Below are 24,075 nucleotides of genomic sequence, written 5' to 3' on the forward strand. Positions count from 1 at the left end.
CCCTAATAAATCGGCAGGTCATGCAATGCAGAAATTAATAAATGCAAACAAGAAGATCAAATTTATCAAGCCTGTTTGGGAATCATGTCCTATGTGAAAATATTCCTGCAAGTCCCATAGAAGGACATCCTTGGGTGCTTGAAGGAAGGAGAGGAGGGACTTCTAAGCAATGCAAACTACATGAGTGGAGATGTCTACAGTGTGCAGGCATTAGCCGGAAAGAACACAGCATTCTGTGAAGTTTATGCTTTTGGTGCCTGGAATTGTGTCTTACTTTGCCTGTCTCTCACCATTTACTTTGAATTTGCCCTTCTCATTTGTTGGTTTTCCACATCATCTTCACTCTCCTGTGAAATTACAGTTACCCTAAAATGCAAACTGAAGTGGACAGAGGGTGAGAGAGCTAGGAGAAAAGCTAGAGGCTAAGATGCTGCTTGCAGTACTTCTTACCCATGATGGAAATTAGGGCATTTTCTAATAGCAACTTGAGGCATTTCGTTACATCTCAATAACAACAACAAAAAACATCATTTGCTAGACACTGAGTGGACACAAAGGTGACAGTGCCTCTGCCCTCATACTTTGGAATGATACCAGATTTATGGAGTCTAAAGCAAAATATCACAGAAAATCTAGTATGAATCTAGAACTCAAGTACCTATGAGTGAAAGGGAAGCTGTGCTGTGTTTACTTGATATCCAGCTCTCAACCTGTGTCCCAATATTTTTTATCTAGTCTGATTTGTCTCGTACATCAATTAAGACAATCAAGATGAATATTTGCCTGTTACATGTAATCACAATTAAGGAGTTAGGAATACAGAGATCAAACAATGAAATGCTTGTATGATTCATGAGGACAGAAATTTCTTTGGATTTGTTCATCACTGTGCCAGTCTGGTCACTTTTGCCTTTAGATGCCTTCTGTATCTTAAGGGGAGCTGAACTATAGGGCGTATTTCTCATGCTCCTTTATTGGCTGGCTTCCTAATGGACTTGAACAACGGGAGGTACTCTGGGCAGACTGAAGAACAGGAGTAGAGAGAAGTCAGGTGTTTCTCCCTTCATTTGTTCCTCTGGTGGAGCCTGCAGCAGGAGCTTTTTCTTCTTCCAGGCTCCAATTGCCTCCTTCAAGCAAGTGGATACGGTCCAATTTCCCTAAGGATGAGCCCGACCCTTGGGCTCTTTTAACACTGAAACTTTCAGACTCTTTCTTCTTGGGATGCTAGTGATTCCCTGAAATTCTTGATCTCTGGTCTGCTTCTCCTGTTCTGTTGGGATTCTTTACCCAAAGCACCCTAGATTGAACCTCTTCTTTTGTAAATATTAAAAATGTTTTTTACTTTAGACCCTGATTCATATAACTGCTGTATTCCTTGGGCCTAGAACAGTCTTCCACATATTTATTTGTAAGCCTATCACATGGCTAAATGAATAAATCAGAGAAGATGAGTCGACAGATTATTATATGCATTAGAAGTGATAAAATGAATATGCACTACTGGAAGGTAGAAGAAAAAGAGTTTCTTGGTATGTTTTGAGAGTTTAGGATCTGGAAAAAGAAATTATCAGGAGAATAGTAATAAAATGCTTTCCAAGTGTGAGAAACCACATGAATAAGGACAAGGAGACAAAAGAGAGAATGGGAACATGCTCAGGGACCATCCATACTCCCTCACAGCTCTTGTATAGCATTATAGTCTGGTGATTGTAGAAATTAAGTTAAAAGATGATCAGGTCTGTATTATAAAGGATCTCATGTTCACACTGAGGAGTTTGGATTTATTTTGCAGAATTATTTTAAAAAATGGAAGCCAGAAAATTACATAAATCTTATGCATTTTATGATCACTTTAATGTACACACTGCATTTGCTTATTTTTGTACCCAAAAGCAATTCACTGTAATATTTCTCCTAGTTGATATTCACTGACAGTGAATGCTTCAGTTTGAAAATGCCTTTATGAATACTAATTAGATAATACCCTCAGGTTTTATGCTACTCCATTACAGTAAACCGCAACCATTTTTTGTTTTGGTACTATTGCTGCATCACCTTACAGTGTCAGAGGTGTGCTTCTTCCCTGACTGCCAGATGGTTGCAATGTGACAGTGGCCTAAAGCTCTACAAGAAATGTCATCTACAGACTAGAATTATGTAGAAACTGGGAAAGGAGACTGCAGAGTTATCAGGTAGCTGTTTTTTGTTTGTTTGTTTGTTTGTTGTTGTTTTACAAATGTGTAATCTAGAACCTTTGCTAAGTATACATTACACTTCCAATTGCTGGAAGGAAAACCTGTGCCATTGCCTACGCTTATGGAAGAGTAAGAGGACATAATAGTGATTTGAATCTGCGAAGCACAGAGATTCTCTGGGACCATATGTTTCAAAAGGGTTTTTTAAAGTATTTTATTGCCTCCTTATGCCCTTGAACTTTAGAGATGATTGATGGAAATGCCTAGGCCTGTGCCTTAGGAAAATGCAAAAACTGACTCAAGGTTTCTGTAGATCAGTCAAGGAAAGAGGTCACCTTCAGCCCCTGGTTCCCGACTTGTGCTTTTTCTTGCCATACATGGTTGTGTGCAAACACAGAACTCAGCCATCCCACTTTATACACACACAATAGGATGTAGCCTAGCAGCACAAAAACCTTGTATTTCAACATTTGCAAGCTGTAAGTCCTTTCAGCCTCTTGTCACTGGGGTTTCCTTGTTGGCTCTGCACTGATAGTCATTCCAGGAAGTTTCAACTTCCTTACTACGATACTTTAGGAATTTAAGTGATAATATATCCAGCCTCCTCAGTGAATACCTCTTTATTCTAGCTTAGATAAAATGCACATTATTTCAAATGAGAAAGAAACTTGTCAAGAATCCCAGCAGAGGGTATCAACATCAAGTAATCTCATCACTGAGGACACTGCTATCTTCTAAACATCTTAAGGTTCTTTTGCCAAATTTAAAAAAGTTTGAGAATCTTTTGCTAAATGTATGTCTTTTGCCAAATTTGAGAGATTTGCAATCATGATTTTTTGGGGGGATAGACTTCCAGCCCTGCCTTCTTCCTTCCTTCTTCAGAGACCCTGATGATGTGAATGTGGGCTCTTTGTGACAGCCCCAAGGTTCCCTGAGGCACTGTTCATTCGTTCCTTCTCTTTCTCCTGTGTGTTTTGATGGGGTCTTTTCTGCTCTTCTGTCTTTCAGGTCGCTGATTATTTCCTCTGTCCCTTTCACTCTGCCATACAGAATCTATGTCAGTTGTTGTATTTTTCAGGTCTAACATCTCAATTTTGTTCTTCTTTGTATCTTCTATTTCTTTGCTGAGACTTTATTTCTTTGTAAGAATGTTGTCTTTCACTTGTTTCTAGCATGTTCACGGAAGCATTTTTATGATTGATACTTTAAAATCTTTGTTAGAGAGGTCTCACATCTCTGACCTGTAGATTTTGACATCTACTCTCTGTTTTGCCTTTAGTTTGAGATACTCCTGGTTCTTGTATTCAAAGTGACTTTTTGATTGAAATGTGGGCATTTGAGGTGGTTTTTTTTAACATTTAATATAAAAGTAGAACACAATATAAAAGTAGAAGTAGAACACAATACCTTTATTTTATTTATTTTTATGTGGTGCTGAGGAACGAATCCAGGGCCTCGCACATGCTAGAGGAGCGCTCTACGGCTGAGCCACAACCCCAGCCCCCATTTTAGGTGTTGAGTTAAAAAATTCTGGATTTATTTAAATCTTCTGTTTTTCCTTCCTTCCTTCTTTATGTCCCTCCTTCTCTTTGTTCCTCCCTTCCCCCCACCCTGCTTTCTTTCTCCTTCCCTTCCTCTTTCCTTTTGCTTTCTTTCCTCTCTTTTCTCTGATTGGGAAGGGGTAGCTACTACACCATTTCTGCCAGGTCAGGGTCAATATCTAGATCTCCATTTCTCCTCCATGGCCCCTAAGCAGGTGGACTCCTAGCTACTGTTGGGTGTGGTTCTGGCTCCCACTAGGCCTCTATTGGTGCCTCCCTGATTGGGAGGGTAGGAGTGCCACATTGATGCTTGCTACATGGCTTCCACTGAAACGACAGAAAGGGTTGGTTCTCATCACCATCAGGGAATGAAGGAAACCCTTATCTTTTAGTCTAATAGGGATCCTCTGGCACACCCCCAACAGTCAGTGGATGGCAAACTTCATTACAGCCAGTGAGAATTGAAGTCTAGGTTCTTCATGAGGGCCTTGTGGTGTGCTGCTTGACGAGAATTGAGTGTCTTTATGTCAAACTTCTCTCTCTTGATACGTTGTCCCTCTCCTGGACCTTGGACTAGAAATAGCAGGGATTTGTATGGGTTTTTTCTTGTCTATGTCAGTTGATGTTTTCAGACTCCTGACCTCTTCAGCTGCAAGTCTAGAATATATGATGCAAAAAGAAAATCTGGACAACTAACAACTCATTTGTCTCTTGGGGTCCCAGGTTTCTAGTCTTCCTCTTTCTCTTTCATAGACTTCTTATGCTTGCTTTATGAAAACATCCAGGACTTTTAGTTGTACTTGATGGAGAAATTGGGACAACCTGCCTGTTACATCTTCTGGGAAGTGAAAGTCCACTTCCTTTCCATTTGTGTGAAAATTTTGTTTCCATTCTTTCAAGAATGCTCTGTTTACGATCTTCACATATGTAACTATCAGATTATCCATGCTGTTCTTACCTCATTACCTACTTATAGTTTAAGATTATTAATAATTCATATTGGTTGCAAATATTTCATTAGCTTTTTAATGGACTTCAATTTTGTTCATAGCATTGATATGTAGAAGTGTTAGTATTTTTGTAGTCAAATCCTATCCCTCCCTATCCATTTGTCCAGATTTTTTTTTAGTCTTAAAAATGACTTATTTTCTTTTACATATCACTCCTTTATCCATCTAAAATTAATTTTGCTCTATGATCTTAGGGGAGAGACTTTTTTGAACTATGATTTTTTTAGGGAAGGAATTCTTGACTATATTAAAAACTTGAAAATGGCCAAATAACCTCAATCTAGTTCAAAATTTTGCTGCAGTAACTAAGGATTTTTTTTCTTTTACTTACTAAATGAATCAACAACACCAGTCCTTCCCAACAATGTATCTGCACTTAGCTCAATGGGGAGAGAACCACACGCAAGCTGGTGGTTTTGTGCTTCAGAACTCCAGATACATGGCCAGCAGAAAAGCCTCGGTGGATGGTGAAGGATGTCTTGACCTGGAATATGATAATATATAGGTTGAGGCATCTTGCCAAGTCTCCTGTCACTCAACATTGACTTCTAAGCTAGGAAACAGAAAATAGTTCACTGAAATATTAATGAAGTGATGTACTTCAAGCATCTTGATTCAAATTTAGGCAAGATCTGAAAGACACATAAGGACGAATTATGACTCCTTTGATTTCCCTTGCAAATGGTAGCTTTTACTAGGTACTCTAGGGCTGGGCCAAAGTTATTCTTGCTGCTTATTTGGAAGCCAGGGGATTCTGTGACCATCTCCCAGATACAATGTACCAGTGTGGTATTGTCATTTTGAGATACCTAGAAGGAATCATATGGTAGCAGATATACTACTAAAAAGTCCTTCAATGCTCTCTCTCATTGCTTTTCCTCCCATGCTTTTAAATCTTCATCAAAGCCAAAGGGTGAATAAAGCAGAGAATTCTTCTCTGCTTAATTCATGGTAAAGAAGAGAGAATTCATAGTTCAACTCAGAAATGGAACCATAAAAGGGAATCTCATTGCTGAAGTAAGACAATTATAAAGCCTTCATGGAAGGCTGTAAGATGTTTCTAGGATCCACCAAGTTAACCAAATCAAAATAGTATGGTCACCATATTAAGAAATAAACACAAATCATGAGAGTTGTAACTTTCAAGCGTTTTGTCTCTTTTTTGTTCTAAACTCGATCTAATGTTGTAAATTAAGAAAATATCTGGAAATTACATTTTTATGTTTTTATTAATTAAAGAAGGGGATTACATAAGAGAGGATATTACTTTAATGTCCTTTGTTGTTGGTTCCCACTGATTTTAGAGTAGGGCTCATGTGACCTAGTTCTGCAGCACTAAAATATTGCTTTGTTGAAAGTTGCCTCATCATTGCCTGCATTTTTATTGCTACACAACTCAACGGTGCATTAAAAATAAGTCAAATGTTATAGTGCTTTATAAATTTTAGCATTCGTTTATAAGCAATGTCCAGACAGAGGAGAGTACAAGATAAAAAGAGCTTCTGCTATTTCCCTGAGGAGACCATTGCTGCTTTCTAAGCTGTGGCAGGGATATTTAAACCCAATAAAATCACAAAGCTCCAGCAGAATAGGTTTGCTTCCTTGGGGTGTCTTTTTCATAGAGGCACTTTGCCAGGACACCCAGGCGACAGAATCTCTTTGTGGACAGCTAGAGACTTCAGTCACACCAAGAATTTGCTGGAAAGAAAACCCCAGCAGCACTCCATTCTCCGAGGGCAGGCGTCGGTGCAGATGGAAGGCGTATCTACTGCCTGTGTGTAACTCCAGGGCAAGTGAGTTTCACACTGCACAACAGAAACAGCAAGGCCCAAGTGCTAGTCAAAAGCTTGCAATAAATTGCTGCACAACATCAGAGAGATACTTCATAGGTAATACGTTAAAGGTGAACACTGGGGTTGGACACACACACACACACACACACACACACACAGAGCTCAAGCTGGATATGGCTGCAGGTGAAAAGGATATTTGGCAAATAGAAGTGAATAGCACCCTGGAGCCAGAAGAGAATCTAAAAATATATAAAAGGAGATCAGAAGGGGGCAAGGAACAGGGCAAAAATGTTACTAGGTCCTAGACATGCTCTCATCACTCTGGGTACAGGACATTGATCGATTCTCTTTGAAAAACAAATAGACTCAGACATTTCTAGTACCTTGTGAAAAGTCCTTGAATGTACACAGTGGAAAGAATCTTACCTATGAAGGTTATATATTTATTTTATATTCACTGAGAAAATACCCTATTTGTTACAAGTCTTAGTTAAAGATTCTAACAAAGTTTTTTTTTTTTTATTTTTTAAACTTGTGAATATTGTTATATAAACTATCACGTCCTTGAACTGATGCCCAGGGAATACTGGATGATCCTTCTAGAAGGGAAGACAGAAGATTGGCACCAAAAAAGAAAGACTCACATTCCTAGACTGTCTTAGCTAGGAATTAGCCCACATTTTCTACTTCCCTGAGCTCAACTCAGGTTTAACATATTTATACTCACATTTTCTCAGCTGCTGAAATACCACTTAGAAAGCCCAGTCTGGTGCCATTGCTGCAGTCTCCAGCCCAGAGGGGGACGATCTTCTGGTACTGATCAATGCGCACCAATGACAGAACACAGCAAATTCTCACCTCTGTGTTGTGTCAGCTTCCACTGAGGTCATTTTCACTCTGTACCTGTTTTCTTGTTTTGTTCCCTGATGGGCAATTTATATGGCAAACTAATTCCTCCTATTAAAAATATGCACACAAAAATTTCCAGTCAAACTACACGATGTATTTTTAGTTTAGAAAAATGAAAAGGGTAATGAAATTTTCCAGGCCAGTATTTCTCTAGGAAACATTTGCCTACCTATTTTTTTTTCCTGCCTGCCTCACTATTTTTCCATATTACAGTAATCCCTAAATGCCAGAAGTATTCTGGTATGTGTCACTGTTCACCTGGCACTTTTCTTCTTGTTATGACATTCTATTTGCATGCAATTGTATTATTCTTCTGTTGGTGTCTCTATTGAATTCTTCAAATATTAATGTTGTCTCTGTCACAGGAACATTCAACGAATAAAAATGATACTGGAGTCTTGAAGCTTTAAAAATAATCAAAGAGATCCTTCTCTTATAACCCTCTTTCAACTTCAAAGTCCTCATATTTCTATTGGCTTGAAGTGGTTTTTACAAAGAGAAGCAAGAGAAAATTGAATTTCAGGAAGTTTTTGCCTATGTAGTTTCCTGACTACTTTTCTTGCTTTCTTTTTATTTCTGTTAGCAATTTTCATCTGAAATAGGTATCTAGCACTATACAAGTTGAATTTCTAATATAACATCATTCTTTTGATCATTTTCTTGGCCATTTGTTCAGAAAACGAGGCTACATCTTTATCCTCCGATTTTAAAATGTATGACGGTTGTTCTCTGGCACAGAGTGGGACTGCGGAACACAAACTTTCCACAAAACCCAAAACTGCTCAGATCAAGTCTGTCACCATTTGAGGACAACTCCAGTGTTCTCAGGCTGAGTCCTGTAAGGCCTCTGCCCCAGCACGGACCTCCTAGGTTGTCTTGTTGGCATATGGCTTTGTATTGCTTGGAGAATTTAGATGTGGGGAACACACAAAAGACAATACATTAAGAAAATAGTGGCATGTGGATTAGCTCAGCATGCAACCCATTTTTGGAAAGAAAGAGAAGTAGGATGTTTATTGTTCAGTCTAGAGTGTCCCCACTGAAAGACATGTAAGTCACTCTAAAAATGATTCAAATTCTATCTGCATTTCTAGGAGCATACAAATTCTACCTGCATTCCTAGGAGCATATAAGAAGCTCTTCACATTATGACAAACTATAAAGACCTTTAAAGAGTCTGTTTTTTCCCTGAGTAAAATGGTTTCTTTTAACATTTCGTACAGCAACTCCATGTTGGCCTCGAAGAACCTCTGCCCATCTTTGCACTGCTGGCTCTCCCTTCACATGATGTTACTCTTCTCAAGTCCTGTGCAGGTAGAGTGAGGACAATAAAACTCTTTTACCTAGTTTGTGCTTATTTAATTGAAATTTTATTTCTATTTGCTCTTTACCCTCTCCACGCACTCTAATAGTAAATAGGCCCAATATACATATGTTTTCCCTTCCCAGAGTGAGTCCACTGAACCACCTTGAGTTTTGAACATGATTTTAGTTTTGGTTGTTGGAGACTTTGACTCGTACTAATCTGATTCCAAGAAGAGACCTGTGAAAGATGGACTCAGAAGTGCTATCTTTTCCATACTTCTTATCTAACTTGACATGGCGCCCATGATGCTGTATCTGTTCTCTCTAACTCTCCTCGAATTATGGTTGGAGGACATCTCTGGATCCCAAAGACCCTTTCAGGAAGCCATGATAGCAAAATTATTTATATTTTACTACTAGAATGTCATTTGCCTTTGGGCTTATGGTTTTGGGATCCTATGGTGGGTGTTCTTAAGGGCTGCACAAAATGTGAAGGAATAATGGCTCAAATGCAGAAGCAGATTCCATGATCCAGTTCTCTTCTCTTTAGCCAGCCATTAAAAAAAAATTGCAAATAAGCAAAATAAAGCTAATATTCTCACTCTTGTATTTAGAAAACATGGTTATTTTCTTAAAATGTATTATTTATTTTAGTAGAAATAGCAATGACTTATTGACATGATATTAAAATGAATGAATTAGTACACGTTTTCAATTTTTCAGTTTTATTTATTCTTAGGGTAGATATCAAAAGATGAATCATTAATAATTTTGACCATGTCAAAGTGAAGGCAAAAATTTGTGAACTGCTGCTCTGAGTTTCCTTGACTCTCATTTAATCTCTTCTTTCTATGATATGCTTTACCTTTGGGTAGTTGAACCTTATTTACAAGGTATACATTAAATCGATCTCTTTTATTTTGTCTGTAAACTCCACTTCTTCCTTTGTCCCAAGTTCCTTCCTGGTGTATGGCCACAGAGGCTTCACTGATTCATTTGTGCTCAAGGGAAATAAGAAACCAGAAGAAATGAAGAAGGGCCATTGTAATAGAATGAGTATCAGATGCAGCCTCTAGATGTGGATTCTGGTTCCACCACCAGAAAAGTGAATTCATGCCCCTTGTGGGTAAAATGAGAAAGGAGATGAGTGACTTTCAAACTGCATTCCACATTGTTTCATGGTTCTGAAGATCCCAAGGGATAAATGAGGGGGGTTGGGTGAGTGGACTTTCTCTTTGCCTATGTCAATCAAGCCGAGCCACCTGCAGATCAGCTTACAGATCAGAGTTCAGGGTAAGACTTCATCTGATCCAAGAGAGTTTATGCCAAAAACATTTTGGAAGCACTGAATTGGATGATTGCTGAGGTCCCTTCCGGCTATAACTTGACAAAACAGGTGTGGTTCTCCATAAAAAAATTGTGTCTACCTCTACTAAGACAATGTAATTTTTATTTCTGATTCATACTTTGTGAGTTAAGGAGAGATCTCAAATGAATTCAAGGTGGAGGCTGGGTGCAGATTCTAAATGAAGATGGGGAGAATTTTCTATGCGCTATGCGTGATCTATGCATGTTTAACATTAACATAACCCTCTAACTGGAATCTCACTCCAACCGTAGGCTTCTTTCTCTTTAATGGGCACACAAACTTGTGGAATCAATTTTTTCTTGGTGTGATGGAATATGATTGAATAGTAAATTCAGGAATCTGTTAAAGGAGGTTTCTTTTCACCATTGGAGTTTATGGAACATTTGCTAAGCTGTTGCAAAGAGAAAGGAAAATGAACTCCATCATCTGAAAAACTATTGAAGTGGAAGACGTTTTTATAGATGAATCAGAATAAAAAATTTCGCAATCAAGTAACATTTTTTCCTACTCCTTAAACGGTGTCTCAGATATCTTTTTCTCAACAAAATATTTAGACAAGATTCTCTACTTGACAACTTAAAAAGTTGAGGAATGGAGATGTGGATGATGGGCCTGAATTCACTAACAATAAAAGAGAGAGCTACAAGGCATGGATTTGGACTCACCACCCAGGAAGTTTGCTTTACAATCAAGGTATTGAGTTTCTTTCCAATACTAAGTAGCCTAAGACGTATTTTCACAACACAAATTATGTCCTGAAGAAACACTTCTCTTGTGTTTTCATCTCTAGTCCACGTTCTGTCCCCTCCACCCTCACCAAGAATCTTGAAAACCCTCCCTTTTCATGTCAATAAACATATTTTCTAAGTGAACTAAGTTTCAGGTAAGTTATAACTACCACTTTCATGGAAGGAAGGCTATGGTCTTTCATTTCTTGATTTTAATTATACTTTGAAAAACTCTAACATGTTCTGCTTATAGTTTTAAAACATAAAAATAAAGGCATGAGCCTACTGTCATAGATTCCTCATGGAAGGAGGAAAAACAAGGGACATTATATGCTGATTTCCATTCCAGATAAAATAATGTTCAAATTTGATTTCTCTGGAATTTGGAAAAATTGTTATTTAAATTCCCATCCTCTGAGACCCTTTCAAAAACAGTAGTACTTTTGTTGAGATCAAAATCGTAAGGTTTAAAATATCTAATGAAAAATTGTTTACAATGATTTTTAAGAGCTTTTTCCCATCAATCACAGCTGTGCCACTTTCAAGATGTGCTTTCTAATACAGCTCTCTGTGAATTTATGACACACTCTGCAGCTTGACTTTCACAAAATGAGTGCTCAATTTTTCACTTGGATCATGAAAAAAAAAAGAAAAGAAAATATGAGAGATAAACTGCATTATGCAATTCAGATTCCACACCATTGACTGTTCCACCAAAACTATGAATGGGTTAGTCATTTCCTGCAATTATTAATGACCTTAGTGTGATCTCTTGATGAAAGTCATGCTATGTCCCAGTCAATTATTTTTCAGGTCTTTTGGGAATTTTTACTTTTTGGTTTCTTGGACCAGTTCTATATTGAACTAAATTAGTTAATTTATGTTTGCTATTTCAGCTCTAAGTTACATATAACCCATTTTTGTGTGCTTATCTGGAAACAATCCATTATTGACTTCGTTTGGAGTAGACATCATGCACTAATGTTAGTCATCAGAAATATGCCCTATTTAGAGAAATTTTCCATTCACTTTGTTTTTTAACTGCACTGACTACTTTGAAAAGCCCTTATCTACAAAGAACACAGAATAGTTTCATCCTCTAAGAATTCATCATGAGCCACTGGAGAATTTGATATATCCTCCTGCATCTAACGTTACTGCCTGAAGTAAATTTCAGCTTAAACCCTTAAATGATTAAATTAAATTCACCCAACCATTTACTTGCAGAGTTTGAAGATCTATAGCAAAACTGATGGTTCCATTTTGTAAGAAAAAATATGACCTCACTTGCTGATCACACACACACACACACACACACACACACACACACAATTTCAAGTTTCACCAATATTTTTAGATGCCTAATTTTTTAATGGATATTAATTATTGTGTCCTTGTTACAACTTTATCTTTCTCATTTTCACTCTTCAACCTCTTTATCGTTCCTAGGGCCAATCTACTGCTGTATACCAAGTACATTTCTTAGGGCAACTGCAAAACTTTTTGGAATGGGAATTTCTTTTCATGTTGTTCTTCCTTTTTGTTCCAAGGAAATGTAAGTTGAAGAATGAGGAAATAAGATGCATCTGACTGAATATTCCATCATCAGAAAAGATGATCAAGACTTTACTGGAAGTTCATTTTAACTCTTGTGGGGAGAAAAAGCCAGAAAAGTTTTTATTGCTCTAGAAAAGTAGAGTTTTATTTATTTTATTTTTTAATTCTTTGTGGCATTGGGAATCAAACTTGTGCATGTTAGGCAAGTTCTCTACCACTGAGCTACACCCCAAGTTTTAAATAGGATTTTCAGTTTCCTGCATTTTACATAGAATCCTGATCAGGTAGCCACAATGAATCGATTCCCACAAAGTGTGGTTACCTCCCCATCTAAACACTGAAATGTAATCTGGAATAAAACAGAAGTGGCATCACACGAAATCAGAAAGGATTTTCCCTTTGTCCTAGAATGGACTATTACCTAATGTATCCTAGAGAGTACATGGGTTCTGCGTTTTTACTTTAATTTATTTTAAGTAATAATAATAGTGTTTTGGAATAAAGTCAACCCATGGATGGGGATTGCTAAAGTTCAGGTATTGAAGACCTGTTAGTCTTCTAGGTATTTACAACACACCAGAAAAGATATCTTGAAAAGAAATCTTCATACTTAACCAGAGAAAAAAGCCAGAATGGAAGGAGCTAACAGCTAGGTTTGGTACTTATTTCAAACAAATAGTTCTCCAGAGACTCAGAATCAATAAAGTTGTGGTGTGTGTGTGAATGTGTGTGTGTGTGTGTGTGTGTGTGTGTGTAAATGATATGCAGTTTTGAGTCCAGAGGGGATCTGAGGAAAAATTTCTTCACTCCTCAGAGGACCCCAGTCTTTTAAGACCTTCAGCTGATTAGAAGATAATCTGTTTTACTCAAAGTCTACTGATTAAAGTGTTAATCACATTTAAATCATGCCATCATGGCAACATCTTCAGTGTTGTTTGACCAAACAACTTGGGTACCAAGCCCAGACAAGCTAACACGTCACTGTAGCCATCATGGTGGATTTTGCAACATCCCTGTGGCAACCCGGGATACTGTGTACAAAGACACAACTCATGTTTGTGCTGTAAGCCAACCACAGTTAGGCATGTGATGCAGGTGGTGCCTATAGCCGCTATCATATAGCCACATTCACATGGAAATGAACAGCCCCAGAGTGATCTTGACCATGTGTACCAACATGCAAGAAAGCTACACGAGGAATAGATAGGCTCTGTGAAGGAATGCTCTCCTCCTGAGGTACAGAGCCACATGATGGGGCTCTGCATTTGCTTGGCTTTTTAAATGTACATCCACGATGGAAGGCATGGCTCATGACCCATCATCATTTGAAAGCAGTGGCTTCACATTCTGGAGGTGGAGGGCTTCTGACCCTTTTCTTCAGATGAAACGATTAGACATGGGTAATGAAATAGAGCACCAAGAGTGCCCTGTACAAGCGGTTTCTGTTTGGGGGCCCTTACTCCCACTACTGCAACACTCCACTCTATAAATACAAGGAAAGGCATGGCTTTTCCGTAGTCTATAGACGAGTAATATCATATCTTCAGAACAAAACCATGAATAAATTACATTTTCTCTGATAATTTTAAATAGCTACTGCAAAGCACCTGCTTTATGAGCCATGCTTCATTGTTTCAGCCACTGTGTGAGGACTTATTGGTCCTAATTTATTATTCTATCCTTCACCAAGCCCAATTATGTGCCTTCTCAGGCCATAAGGTATTGTGGTGGTAAACCAGCCTTTTGCTTGAAAAGTGAGGCTATAAACTAAATAGCCTCTTAGGTCTCCTTCCTCTGACTTTCGGGAAGAGATAGTTCCAGGGAAACATGGTGGGGAGAGAAATGGCAGAGGACAATAGTGGGGAGGTCACAAGGTGGAATCACTGCTTAGTGATAGATGAATGTGTTGCTGATAATGAGTCAAAACCAACTTAATTTGTATCCAACAGAGTCTTAAAAAGGTCATAGAAGCATTTTAGAAGGTTTTCCAAGCAGATTGGTTTACATTTTCAGCATATGGTATAGGTAACAGTTTGGGAAAACTTAATTTACATACAACTCAGAATGTTGAAAATGTGAGTCCCTGCGTTCATTCACTTACATGGTGGTTTTACAGTTGTTTATGAAAGTGGTTTCTTTTCACAGTCAAGCCTAAGGTCAGAATTTGGTGCTTGCCTTTGAGGGGGCACCTTCACTGTATTTGCAAAAAGCAAGCACATGCAAAAGGGGTCATCTTAACTGAAATAAAGAGAACAACAACAATAATCAGTGTGGCTAACAGTGACTGACTGCTTTCTTCCTGCCAGGCACTGATCTGAGCATTGTATAGGAAGACATTACTTAATCCCCCCAACATCCCTCTGGGGTAGGTGACATTCTCCCTGTTTTACTGTTAAGGAAACAGAAGCATAGGATGTCAGGTAGTTTAAGACTGTACTGAGAATATGCTCAGTTTATTTGCTCAATCCACAATAACTGGGACAAGATGTCTAGGGCAGGAATTCGGGGTCCATGGAGAGTTGGAGAGGGAACTGGAGGAAAATGGAAGGGACATTTAATTGATGGAGGAGACAAGTCATTCCAAGTTGGGCCCTTAAATGCAACAAGACCAGTGGAACCCACTGGAGGTTCTTTTTTTAAATTATTATTATTTTATTTTTATTGTTGGTAGTTTAAAACATTACACAGTTCTTTCTTGAGTGTGGGAAGTTTCACATGGAAATGACTTTGGAAAAATAAGTGGTCTTGGTCACCTGGTGCCACAGAGTGAGGAGAAAGAGATTAGAGGTTAGAAATAAATTATGGCCCATTCTTCCTCTGAGAATATGGATTAAGAACAGCATAAAATTCCTTGCAACCCATTAAAGCAGCATTTCCCACATGAAGTGCCAAGGGGCCCTAGGGATCCTCAAGGAACTCTGAGTGGCACACTAGAATATTTCAAAATTTCAAGGAAAATAAGGCAACACTTAATAACTGTCTGCCACAGCATATTATGAACATTTTCAACACCACATTGTACTACATTCCTCTTTTTTTGTTGTTGGCCCTAGGAAGAGGGTGGCTTTTATTTCTTTTCTTAGGGAAGTGGAGAGGAGCTTTCTCAGGCACCCCAACCTAAGGGAAGGGTGGGTGTGTCCTAGACGATGGGGCTGGAAGCCCCAGATGATCTTTCATAAGGGCTCTTGTGTGACCCCTTTCTGGCACTTGGGTGGGTAAGAGAGTCATTCCCTTTAGGGTAGCAGCTCCTGTATCAATGGAGGCACGAGGAGGTATGTGCTGGTGTTCACAAGGTGGAAAGGGGAGCAGGTGCCCTGAGTGAGGGAACAGGGTGGCAGACCCCAAACCCGACGACTTCCCAGTATAATAACTTTCTTAAGTCCTGGCTGGTGTGATTCTTCTCCCGAGAAGGGCCTTAGGGGCCCAGAAGCATTGCTTCATCTCATGGCTGGTTCCTTAAATGTCCATCTCAAATTGTGACTCTTCATCGCCTGCCCGCTTATCTTCTGGACTGTGCACAGGTGGCTCTGGCTGGCTTCCATGCAGGGCTCATCACTGGCAGGGCTGGTGACTCCATGAATGGTGGGCAGGTCCCTTGGGGGTGTTTTGGCCACAGGTGAGTTTCTATATTCCATCAAGAATTTCCGGTCATAGATGATCCTGGTACCTCCCATGGTGGTGCTGAGGAGTGTGCCGCTGTGGGTGGTGCTGTAGTCCCCGGGTGGTAGCTGTACGCCATCATCACCAAAGACCACCCTGCGAGTGGCAGGGATGGCCCGGCTTGGAGTCTGGCTGCAGCTGCTGCCCCCTGACATGGTCTCCATTTTGCTGCACAACAAACCTCTACATTCCTCTTAATGACACCATGTCTTTAAAAAGTTGAGTTTTCTGAGATTTCTGTAATAAAAAGAAATTCCAAGGGCTGGGTATATGGCTCAGTGGTAGAGCATTCGCTTGGCACGCCTGAGTCCCTGCGTTCAATCTCTAGCCTGATTCCGTATGAAAGAGGAAATAAGGTGGTAGTGCCTGTTTTCCAAGGCTTGAAATGCTGTGCAGTAGTGAAAGGCACACAGGTACAGTCCATTAGCGAATAATTTTGTTGTTTCAAGGATGAATAAAAGATACTTTTTCTAGTATTCATGTGTATGACTATGTGTCTAACTACATCTATGAAGAAGTTACTGGGGTACAAATTCTACTGCCTCAGTCTGTTTGGCTGCTGTAGCAAAATGTAGTATACTAAGTGGTTTATTGATTGATTGATTTTTCTCATAGTCTTGAAGTCTGGGAATTAAAAAATCCAGGTACTAGCCAACTCCATGTTGGGGAGGCTCCACTTTCTCCTTCATCGAGTGCTTTTTGCTGTGGCCTCAAATGGTGGAAGGGGCAACAAGCCCCCTAGGAGCTGTATTTTTTTAAGCTTTTGAAGCATGTTTTTTTTTTCTTTTTTATTTGTTCTAATTAGTTATACATGACACATCCTACATAAATGGCATATAACTTCTCATTCTTCTGCTTGTACATGATGTAGAATCACACTGGTCATGTAATCATATATGTTCACAGGGTAATAATGTCTGATCCATTATACTTTCCTTCCTAACCCATGCCCCCTCCATCCCTTCACTGCTCTCTGTATAATCCAAAGTACCTCTATTCTTCCCTAGCTGCCCCCGGCAACAATTGGACATGGGCAATGGCTGTGAATTAGCATCCACATATCAGAGAAAACACTGGGCCTTTGATTTGGGGGGATTGACTTATTTTACTTAGCAAGGTACTCTTCAGTTCCATCCATTTACCTAAAAATGCCATAATTTCATTCTTCTTTATGTCTGAGTAATAGCCCATTGTGTATATATACCACATTTTCTTGATCCATTCATCCGTTGAAGGATACTCAGGCTGGTTCCATATGTTGGCTATTGTGAATAGCCACTGTAAACATTGTTGTGGCCACGTCAGTGTAGTATGCGGATTTTAAGTCCTTTGGATATAAACCATGGAGTGGTATATCTGGGTCAAATCATGGTTCCAATCCAAGTTTTCTGAGGAATCTTCACAATGCTTTCTATAATGGTTGCACCAGTTTGCAGTCCCTCCAACAATATATGAGTGTACCTTTTCCCCTACATCCTCACCAACATTTATTGTTACTTGTATTCCTCATAATTGCCTCGGGCCTGTTTTGTTGAGGCACTCGTGTTCATGATGTCTCCTTATCACCTCCTACCTCCTAATACAATCATATGGAGGGTTAGGCTTTCAGTTTGTTTGGGGACATAAACTTTCAGACCATACTAGTAAGTCATCATGAATGGGAAAAATACATCTCAAGCCTATCCATTTATTTCTGGCTCCTCAGCTCCTTCCTTCCCTGCATCTTTGTGACTGTGACAGCCTCCAACAAATCTTCCTTTCTTTCTGTTCCTAGCAAAACAGCTTCACAATCTTCTAAAAATATAAACTGATTCAAATTATTTCCTTATTTTGAATTTTCACTAGTTTTTCAATTTATGTTAAAAAAAAGAATCTAAACAACTTGCCAAGATTTAAATAAATCCTATAGTTTGTTCTTCCCCACTTCTCTGAACTCACCTCCGCATTACACCTTTAAAGTCCAGGCTCCAGCACTCTGGCTTGTTTCCCATTCTCAAAGACTTTGAGCTTAATAACCTTCATACCTTTTCCCAGGAACACTGCTCCAACCATCACTGTGTGTTTGACTACTAATTCTACAAGTAACAACTTCACTGTGCTTTCTTAACACTGACCACACTGTCTTTAGTACAGATTTCCCCAAGGCCTGAACTAGTCAGTTTTTGTTTAATTTTGGTTTGGGCTGTGCTAGGGATCAAACCGTGGATTTCATGCAAGCTGGGTAATTGCTCTGCCACTAAGCTCCACCCCTAGTCTCAAGATTTTTATTTATAGTTGCCCATTTGCGTCTTTATTTCCCGACTACCTACTAAATAGGAAAGTGCTATTAGGGTTGATAGAGAATCTTTTTACTCATCATTGTATGCCCAGTATCTAGCAGTTTCTCAGGCATTCAGTAGCTGCTCAATAATAGTCATGGAATAAATGAATGAAAGGATGAGTGAATGGAGGATGCACTTCATGCCCTTCATCTCTCAGGCGTGTGATTTGGGATGTGGAAGTGATCCACAGGCTCCCTAATACTGTGCTGGCCAATCCAGCTAGCCTGGTCTCTGTGTCCTTGACCTCAGCATCACCTGCAGAATAGAATTTTAAAGGAACTAAAGTAGTCTTAAAATGAGCAACTATGGGGCTGGGGATGTGGCTCAAGCGGTAGCGCGCTGGCCTGGCATGCGTGCGGCCCGGGTTCGATCCTCAGCACCACATACCAACAAAGATGTTGTGTCCGCCGAGAACTAAAAAATAAATATTAAAAATTCTCTCTCTCTCTCTCACTCTCTCTTTAAAAAAAATGAGCAACTATTACTTTTGTGTTAACATTCTATTTGGCTTTTCTATTTATAAAAATTGCAGCAATGAAGTTTATATGAATGACAAAGGACCAAGAATTCTTGGGATATCTGCTTACATACAACATGGAGGATGCTTCAAAGTAGTATTTCAGTTTTCTGAAAATGAATTTTCTAGTCTACTAAAAATATCATCATCCAAAATCTTAAAAAGGAACTTTATTTGGAGCTTGAAAATAATGAGAAATTTGTGCAAAGTTGCAGTGTAACAGTTAGAAAGGGATTTCAAAAGAACGGGCCTTTGTATTGTGTGGGTTGTGTTTTCTGGGTGTTTTATTTATATGAATTTTTCTTAACCTTAGGAAAATGTATATGTGTGTGTTCATTAATTTAATGTTTTTTTAAAAAAGAATCTAAGCAACTTTCCTTGATTTAAGTAAATCCTACAGTTTGTCCTTCCTCACTTCTCTGAACTCATCTCCACATTGCATATGGAAACCACATGCAAACGTTTATTTCTTAAATACTAAAGATAACACTATAGAAATACCAACAGAAAATAAAACCACCCAAGATCTGCTCCTCTCCCTCTAGGAATTTATGATCTAATTGAAGAGATTAGATATATGTGACAATGTTATGATGTCATTTGGAATAAGACTTAAAATTACAGAACCCATAATTAGCTATAAAAGTGCAGTATGGAAAGGAGAGCTTTTTTATTCTTTTAACTAGTAAAAATGCCATTGGAAATATGAGGTGCTTGAAGAATAGATTTCTTTAGAAGCAGATTTTTAAAAAGTATTCTATAAAGAAGTACTGGACCCAAAGCAGTATTGCCACCTGATTGAAGAGAAGCAGCAGAGTTTAGAGATCTTTATTGATGGCCTACCTTGAAGGATAATATCTGTAACTGACATCCCCCTCAAACATCAAAGGGACATTTGTATAAATGAAGCCCTGTAGCCGGACCCTCTCATCTTTCCTATCACTGGTCAGAAGAACCCTGGGTCCTTCCCTGGTACTCTGTCTTCCACTCAAAGAAAAATGGATGATGTGAGCAGAGAGATGCATCATTGACAGCTTCTTCAATATAAGAGATTCAGCAGGAAGACGCTGTCTCTTCCCTCTGACTCTTGCTTCTAGACAGCTGTCCTGGTCCATGTTCAATTCCGATGACTAAATCCCCAAGAAGAGAATGTCCCTGAGTGGCTAAGTTGAGTTTCAGTAACATCATTTCTATCAAGTGTTTACCTTACTAGCATTTACCTAGAAGAAGCTTGGATCAGTATCTCTCAGCAGGTGCTTCCACTTACCCTCTTAGAAGATCGTTCCAATTAGGGAACATTGTTTCAGGAGAAGGGATTAATTCAGGTGGAGCTGGTAACAGAACCTAAGACTGCTGACTATAACTTTTGCTTTAGTCATGATGTAATTTTTTATCTTCTATTTTATTTCAAATATCTTTGATAGAGCAGGAAGCTGGAGGTTTAGTATTTTATAAAGATCATTCTAAATCCAAAATAAACTCTCACAAAATAAAGAATGGTAAATAGCTTTGTGTTTATGCCCTAAAGAATTTAATTGGAGGATCCAATTTGATCTTAAAAATGCAATTAAAATGTAAGTGCTTTGTACCCAGTTTAAGTCAATAGGCAGTTGATGTTGCAATGCATAAGGTAAGATAAAAATAGCTGTGGAGGATTTGAAGTTTAGTGTATGGTCTCTGCTGTCCCAGGGAAGAGGAGATATAATCACAGGAAATACAAAATATATAAGGCAATATGTTAAGGGATTCAGCAATTCAAATATAAAGATTGAAAGCCTCATTTTAATTGCAAATTATGCAATTGCATTTCATGTTTTACAATAAACGAGATGAGTCTTTTTTTGCAAATTGTTCTTCTTTGGAGAGGCTACTTGGACTGAGTCAGTTCACACTGCAAGCCAGAGCCCAGCCCCTCTGGTGAGGGCACTGTTGTTTGCAGCTACACAGCCCCATATGTACTTTCTGGGTTGAGTGGACTGAAAAAAAAGTCTGTCTCAAATTTAAAAAGCCAGAATACACAGTTATTATGAATGATTAAATTTTGAGATGAAGGAAATATGTTCTTTTTCAGTCTATGAACACAAGTTATGTTTCCCCAGTAAATAAATGAGAGACTTAATTTGTAAATAATTACACACTAGTGTTTAAAATTAACACTTGAGTATTTTAAGTATTTTTGGGAGGAGGTGTGGAATTTTACAGTAGATGTAAAGTGGAGAAGAGGTGTGACTAAAGAAGAACTTTTATTATCTAACATACAATCACTATTGACTTTAGGTATTTTCTTGAGAGTTAAACCATGCAGATAAGGTCTATGCTCAGATTATTATAATGGATGAGATTTTTTTTCCTGGGTGAACTATGCAGCTATTGTTTTAAATATGGGGGGAGATAATTTATACAATAAAGGATAAGCTTCAGGCTAAGTTTGGCTCAATACTGGGATTCAGAAATGTTCAGGAATGTCTTTTATTCATTCACATGTTTTTTGGTTCTCATAGGGGAAAGTATTTGTGTAGAAAAAAAGATTTGGTGAAATCAGACATCATGATGTCTGACTTAGGCAGTGGACCTGTTCAGATCTCTGCCTACCCCATGAACCATTTCCTTTTCTTTGGAATTTTGTCCTCTTCCCCAGAGGCTGTTGTCTTACAGAAACATTTGTGTTAACAATCTCTTTGAACCTGAAATAGGCATTCTAGTCAAGATGTGTCCTTCTGATTTTCATGAGAACCAGGAATTGAAGGAATTCCAGGATAATAGGGAAGTTTCTCCATGGGATTGAATTATACAAATTGTTGAGTTATGGTCACAGCAATGTAATCTGCCACGCAAACAAACAAACAACAAACAACAACAACAACAACAAAAAAACAGGAAGAGCAATTAACCAAGGGAAAAAGAAGAGTGTAATAGACACACTGAAAACCCCAGGTCACAGTTTATGTACCTATGGTTGCTGGTAACAAAGGGCAACCTAGAGAGGAGAAAGGCAGTTTAGCTCTTAATGTGGAACCACCCTTGGCGTAGACAGTAGTACTGTAACCCTTGGTGTAGACAGACAGTGGTACTGTAATGCAGAGCACAGCAAGTAGTTGACAGAGTTCAAGAACACTTGCAAATGACTTGGAGGATCGGGTCAGTGGATGCCAAAAGGAAAATGGTGTCCACAGTCTGACTTACAAGTGTTACCTGGAGACTTCAAGACATAATGGTGTAAGATTTGCCTCCATGAGTTGAGGAGAGTATTTTGAATATTTAGTTTCTGATATTGTACCCTTTGGTACCCATGATTGGTTAGGCTTAAGATCCTTGCCAACACCTAAGAATAAGGGGGCTACATTTCCAGGGCAATTGTTTTGTAAATGGTAACCAAGGATAAAGTACAGTGATTGTTTCTCATTCAGATGTACTTGTGTTTTGGAATAAATGTCATTCAACCGCCAAGGAGATTTGGCAGCTTTGGTGAAATCAGTAACCTTCTCAAGATCTCATTTGTTCATTTGTAAAATGAGGCATCTGGACAAGATGATTCATGTGGTGTTTCTGGGTCTGAAATCTTTATTTCTGTGAAGTTATGAATGTCTTACATTTGTTCTTCAAAAAACATTCATGAAAGTATTTCTTGGTAGCTATTTTCATTTATTTTGTGTTTTCTCCATGCTTGGGATTTATTTTCTTTTATGTATTTTATTATAAATCAACATGCGTTACAACCTTTCTTATAAACTGAAGTGCAAAGGAACAATTTTCCTAAGACAGAGGATTTTTTTTTTTTTTTTTTTTTTACGCTATGGATGTTTAAAAGAAAGAAAGAAAGAAAGAAAAAAAGAGTGTGCTGAAATGAATCTTTCCTCTATGAGGTATGGGTCCTGAAAGCTATTATAAACATTCCTTTGGTACATGTCAGTGGCTCAACATTGGAAAGAAGTAATTTAGCTGTTGTTGAAAATCTGATTTGTGTTTGCTGAAGTACTCCAGGAGCCCCTCACATGGAAACCTTCCCGCCGTGGAAGTGCTTCACTAGAGGCCTGAAAAATGAAAGGCTGGTGAGAGCAGGGAAGGAAAGAGGGTAATAAATTCTCCTAAATCTTTGAGAGCCTTTGGAACATTATGCCCTTCATAAATCCTGGCTTGCCCAAGGAGTCAAAAGAAAACAAAAGTGGAGACATGAGGGTGTAGAAAGAAAAAAAAAAAGAAAAGAAAGAAAGAGATTTCTACTGGAGAAACAGAATGAATCAGAAGTAATGTAAAAGGCTATCCTACATGGAATCAGTAGGGCAGTCTAGGACTGGTCTTGTGAAAGCCTTGGAGGAGGGAGGCAAAATGTGCTTGGGTCTACCTCTGATGTGCTCAACTTACTATAGAACTTCTTTCCCAAGACATAATTTTTTTTGTGTGTGTGTGTGCGTGCGTGTTTTAAAGTGCCATCCTAGAAGCATGGACATGGTTTGAAAATAATTTGCAAAATCACAACCCCTGCTGTAGGATAAGAGTTCTTCAGTATTTGTAATTACTCTCCTTGATGGCGCCACAATGCTCATATAATCTATAGAAATTCGTAGGTGTAGTTCAGTTTAGGAGCTAGATAGATGCATTAGGTTAGTGGGTGAAAAAAAGGAAAGAGACAGAGAAAGGAAAGAGAAGGAGAATGAAGGAAAATTTAGAATTCCAAAAAGGTATCAGGAACTCTGCTGGAAACCTTTATAAATGTGACTTTATTTTATTTCAGCATTATAGAGATGACATTGAATTCTGAGAATCTTGTGGAATAAATGCCCATCCTTTTGGAGAAAAGTGGAGGTTTAAAACAATGCACTGGGTGTCGGGGGAGACAATATTACATATTGGTTAAGGACATGGATGTAGGAGTAAACAAAGTGTGGGTTTGAATCAGAGATACCATATTTGCTACGCATTAGTTTCCTTTTTTCCAAAGTGATTCCATGTCAAAGAGTTGCAGTGACAACGAGCAGTAATAAGTTTTCAGAATCCACATATGATCTCAGCATTTATCTTTCTGTGTCTGGTTTGTTTCACTTAGCAGAATGTTACCCAGATTCATCCATGCAATAGAGAATGACAGAATTTCACTGTTTAATGACTGAATAGCACCCCATTGTGTATATGTACCACATTTTCTTTGCCCACTCATCATTTGATGGACATT

General features: G+C 38.6%; 1 pseudogene; it reads right to left on the reverse strand.

The window, feature by feature from the left end:
- Nucleotides 1-15,863: 15,863 nt before the first annotated feature.
- LOC113180826 (eukaryotic translation initiation factor 4E-binding protein 1 pseudogene) lies at nucleotides 15,864-16,222 on the reverse strand (annotated as a pseudogene).
- Nucleotides 16,223-24,075: the final 7,853 nt, after the last annotated feature.

Source organism: Urocitellus parryii, chromosome 1 (assembly GCF_045843805.1).
Source record: "Urocitellus parryii isolate mUroPar1 chromosome 1, mUroPar1.hap1, whole genome shotgun sequence".
Lineage (NCBI taxonomy): Eukaryota > Metazoa > Chordata > Mammalia > Rodentia > Sciuridae > Urocitellus > Urocitellus parryii.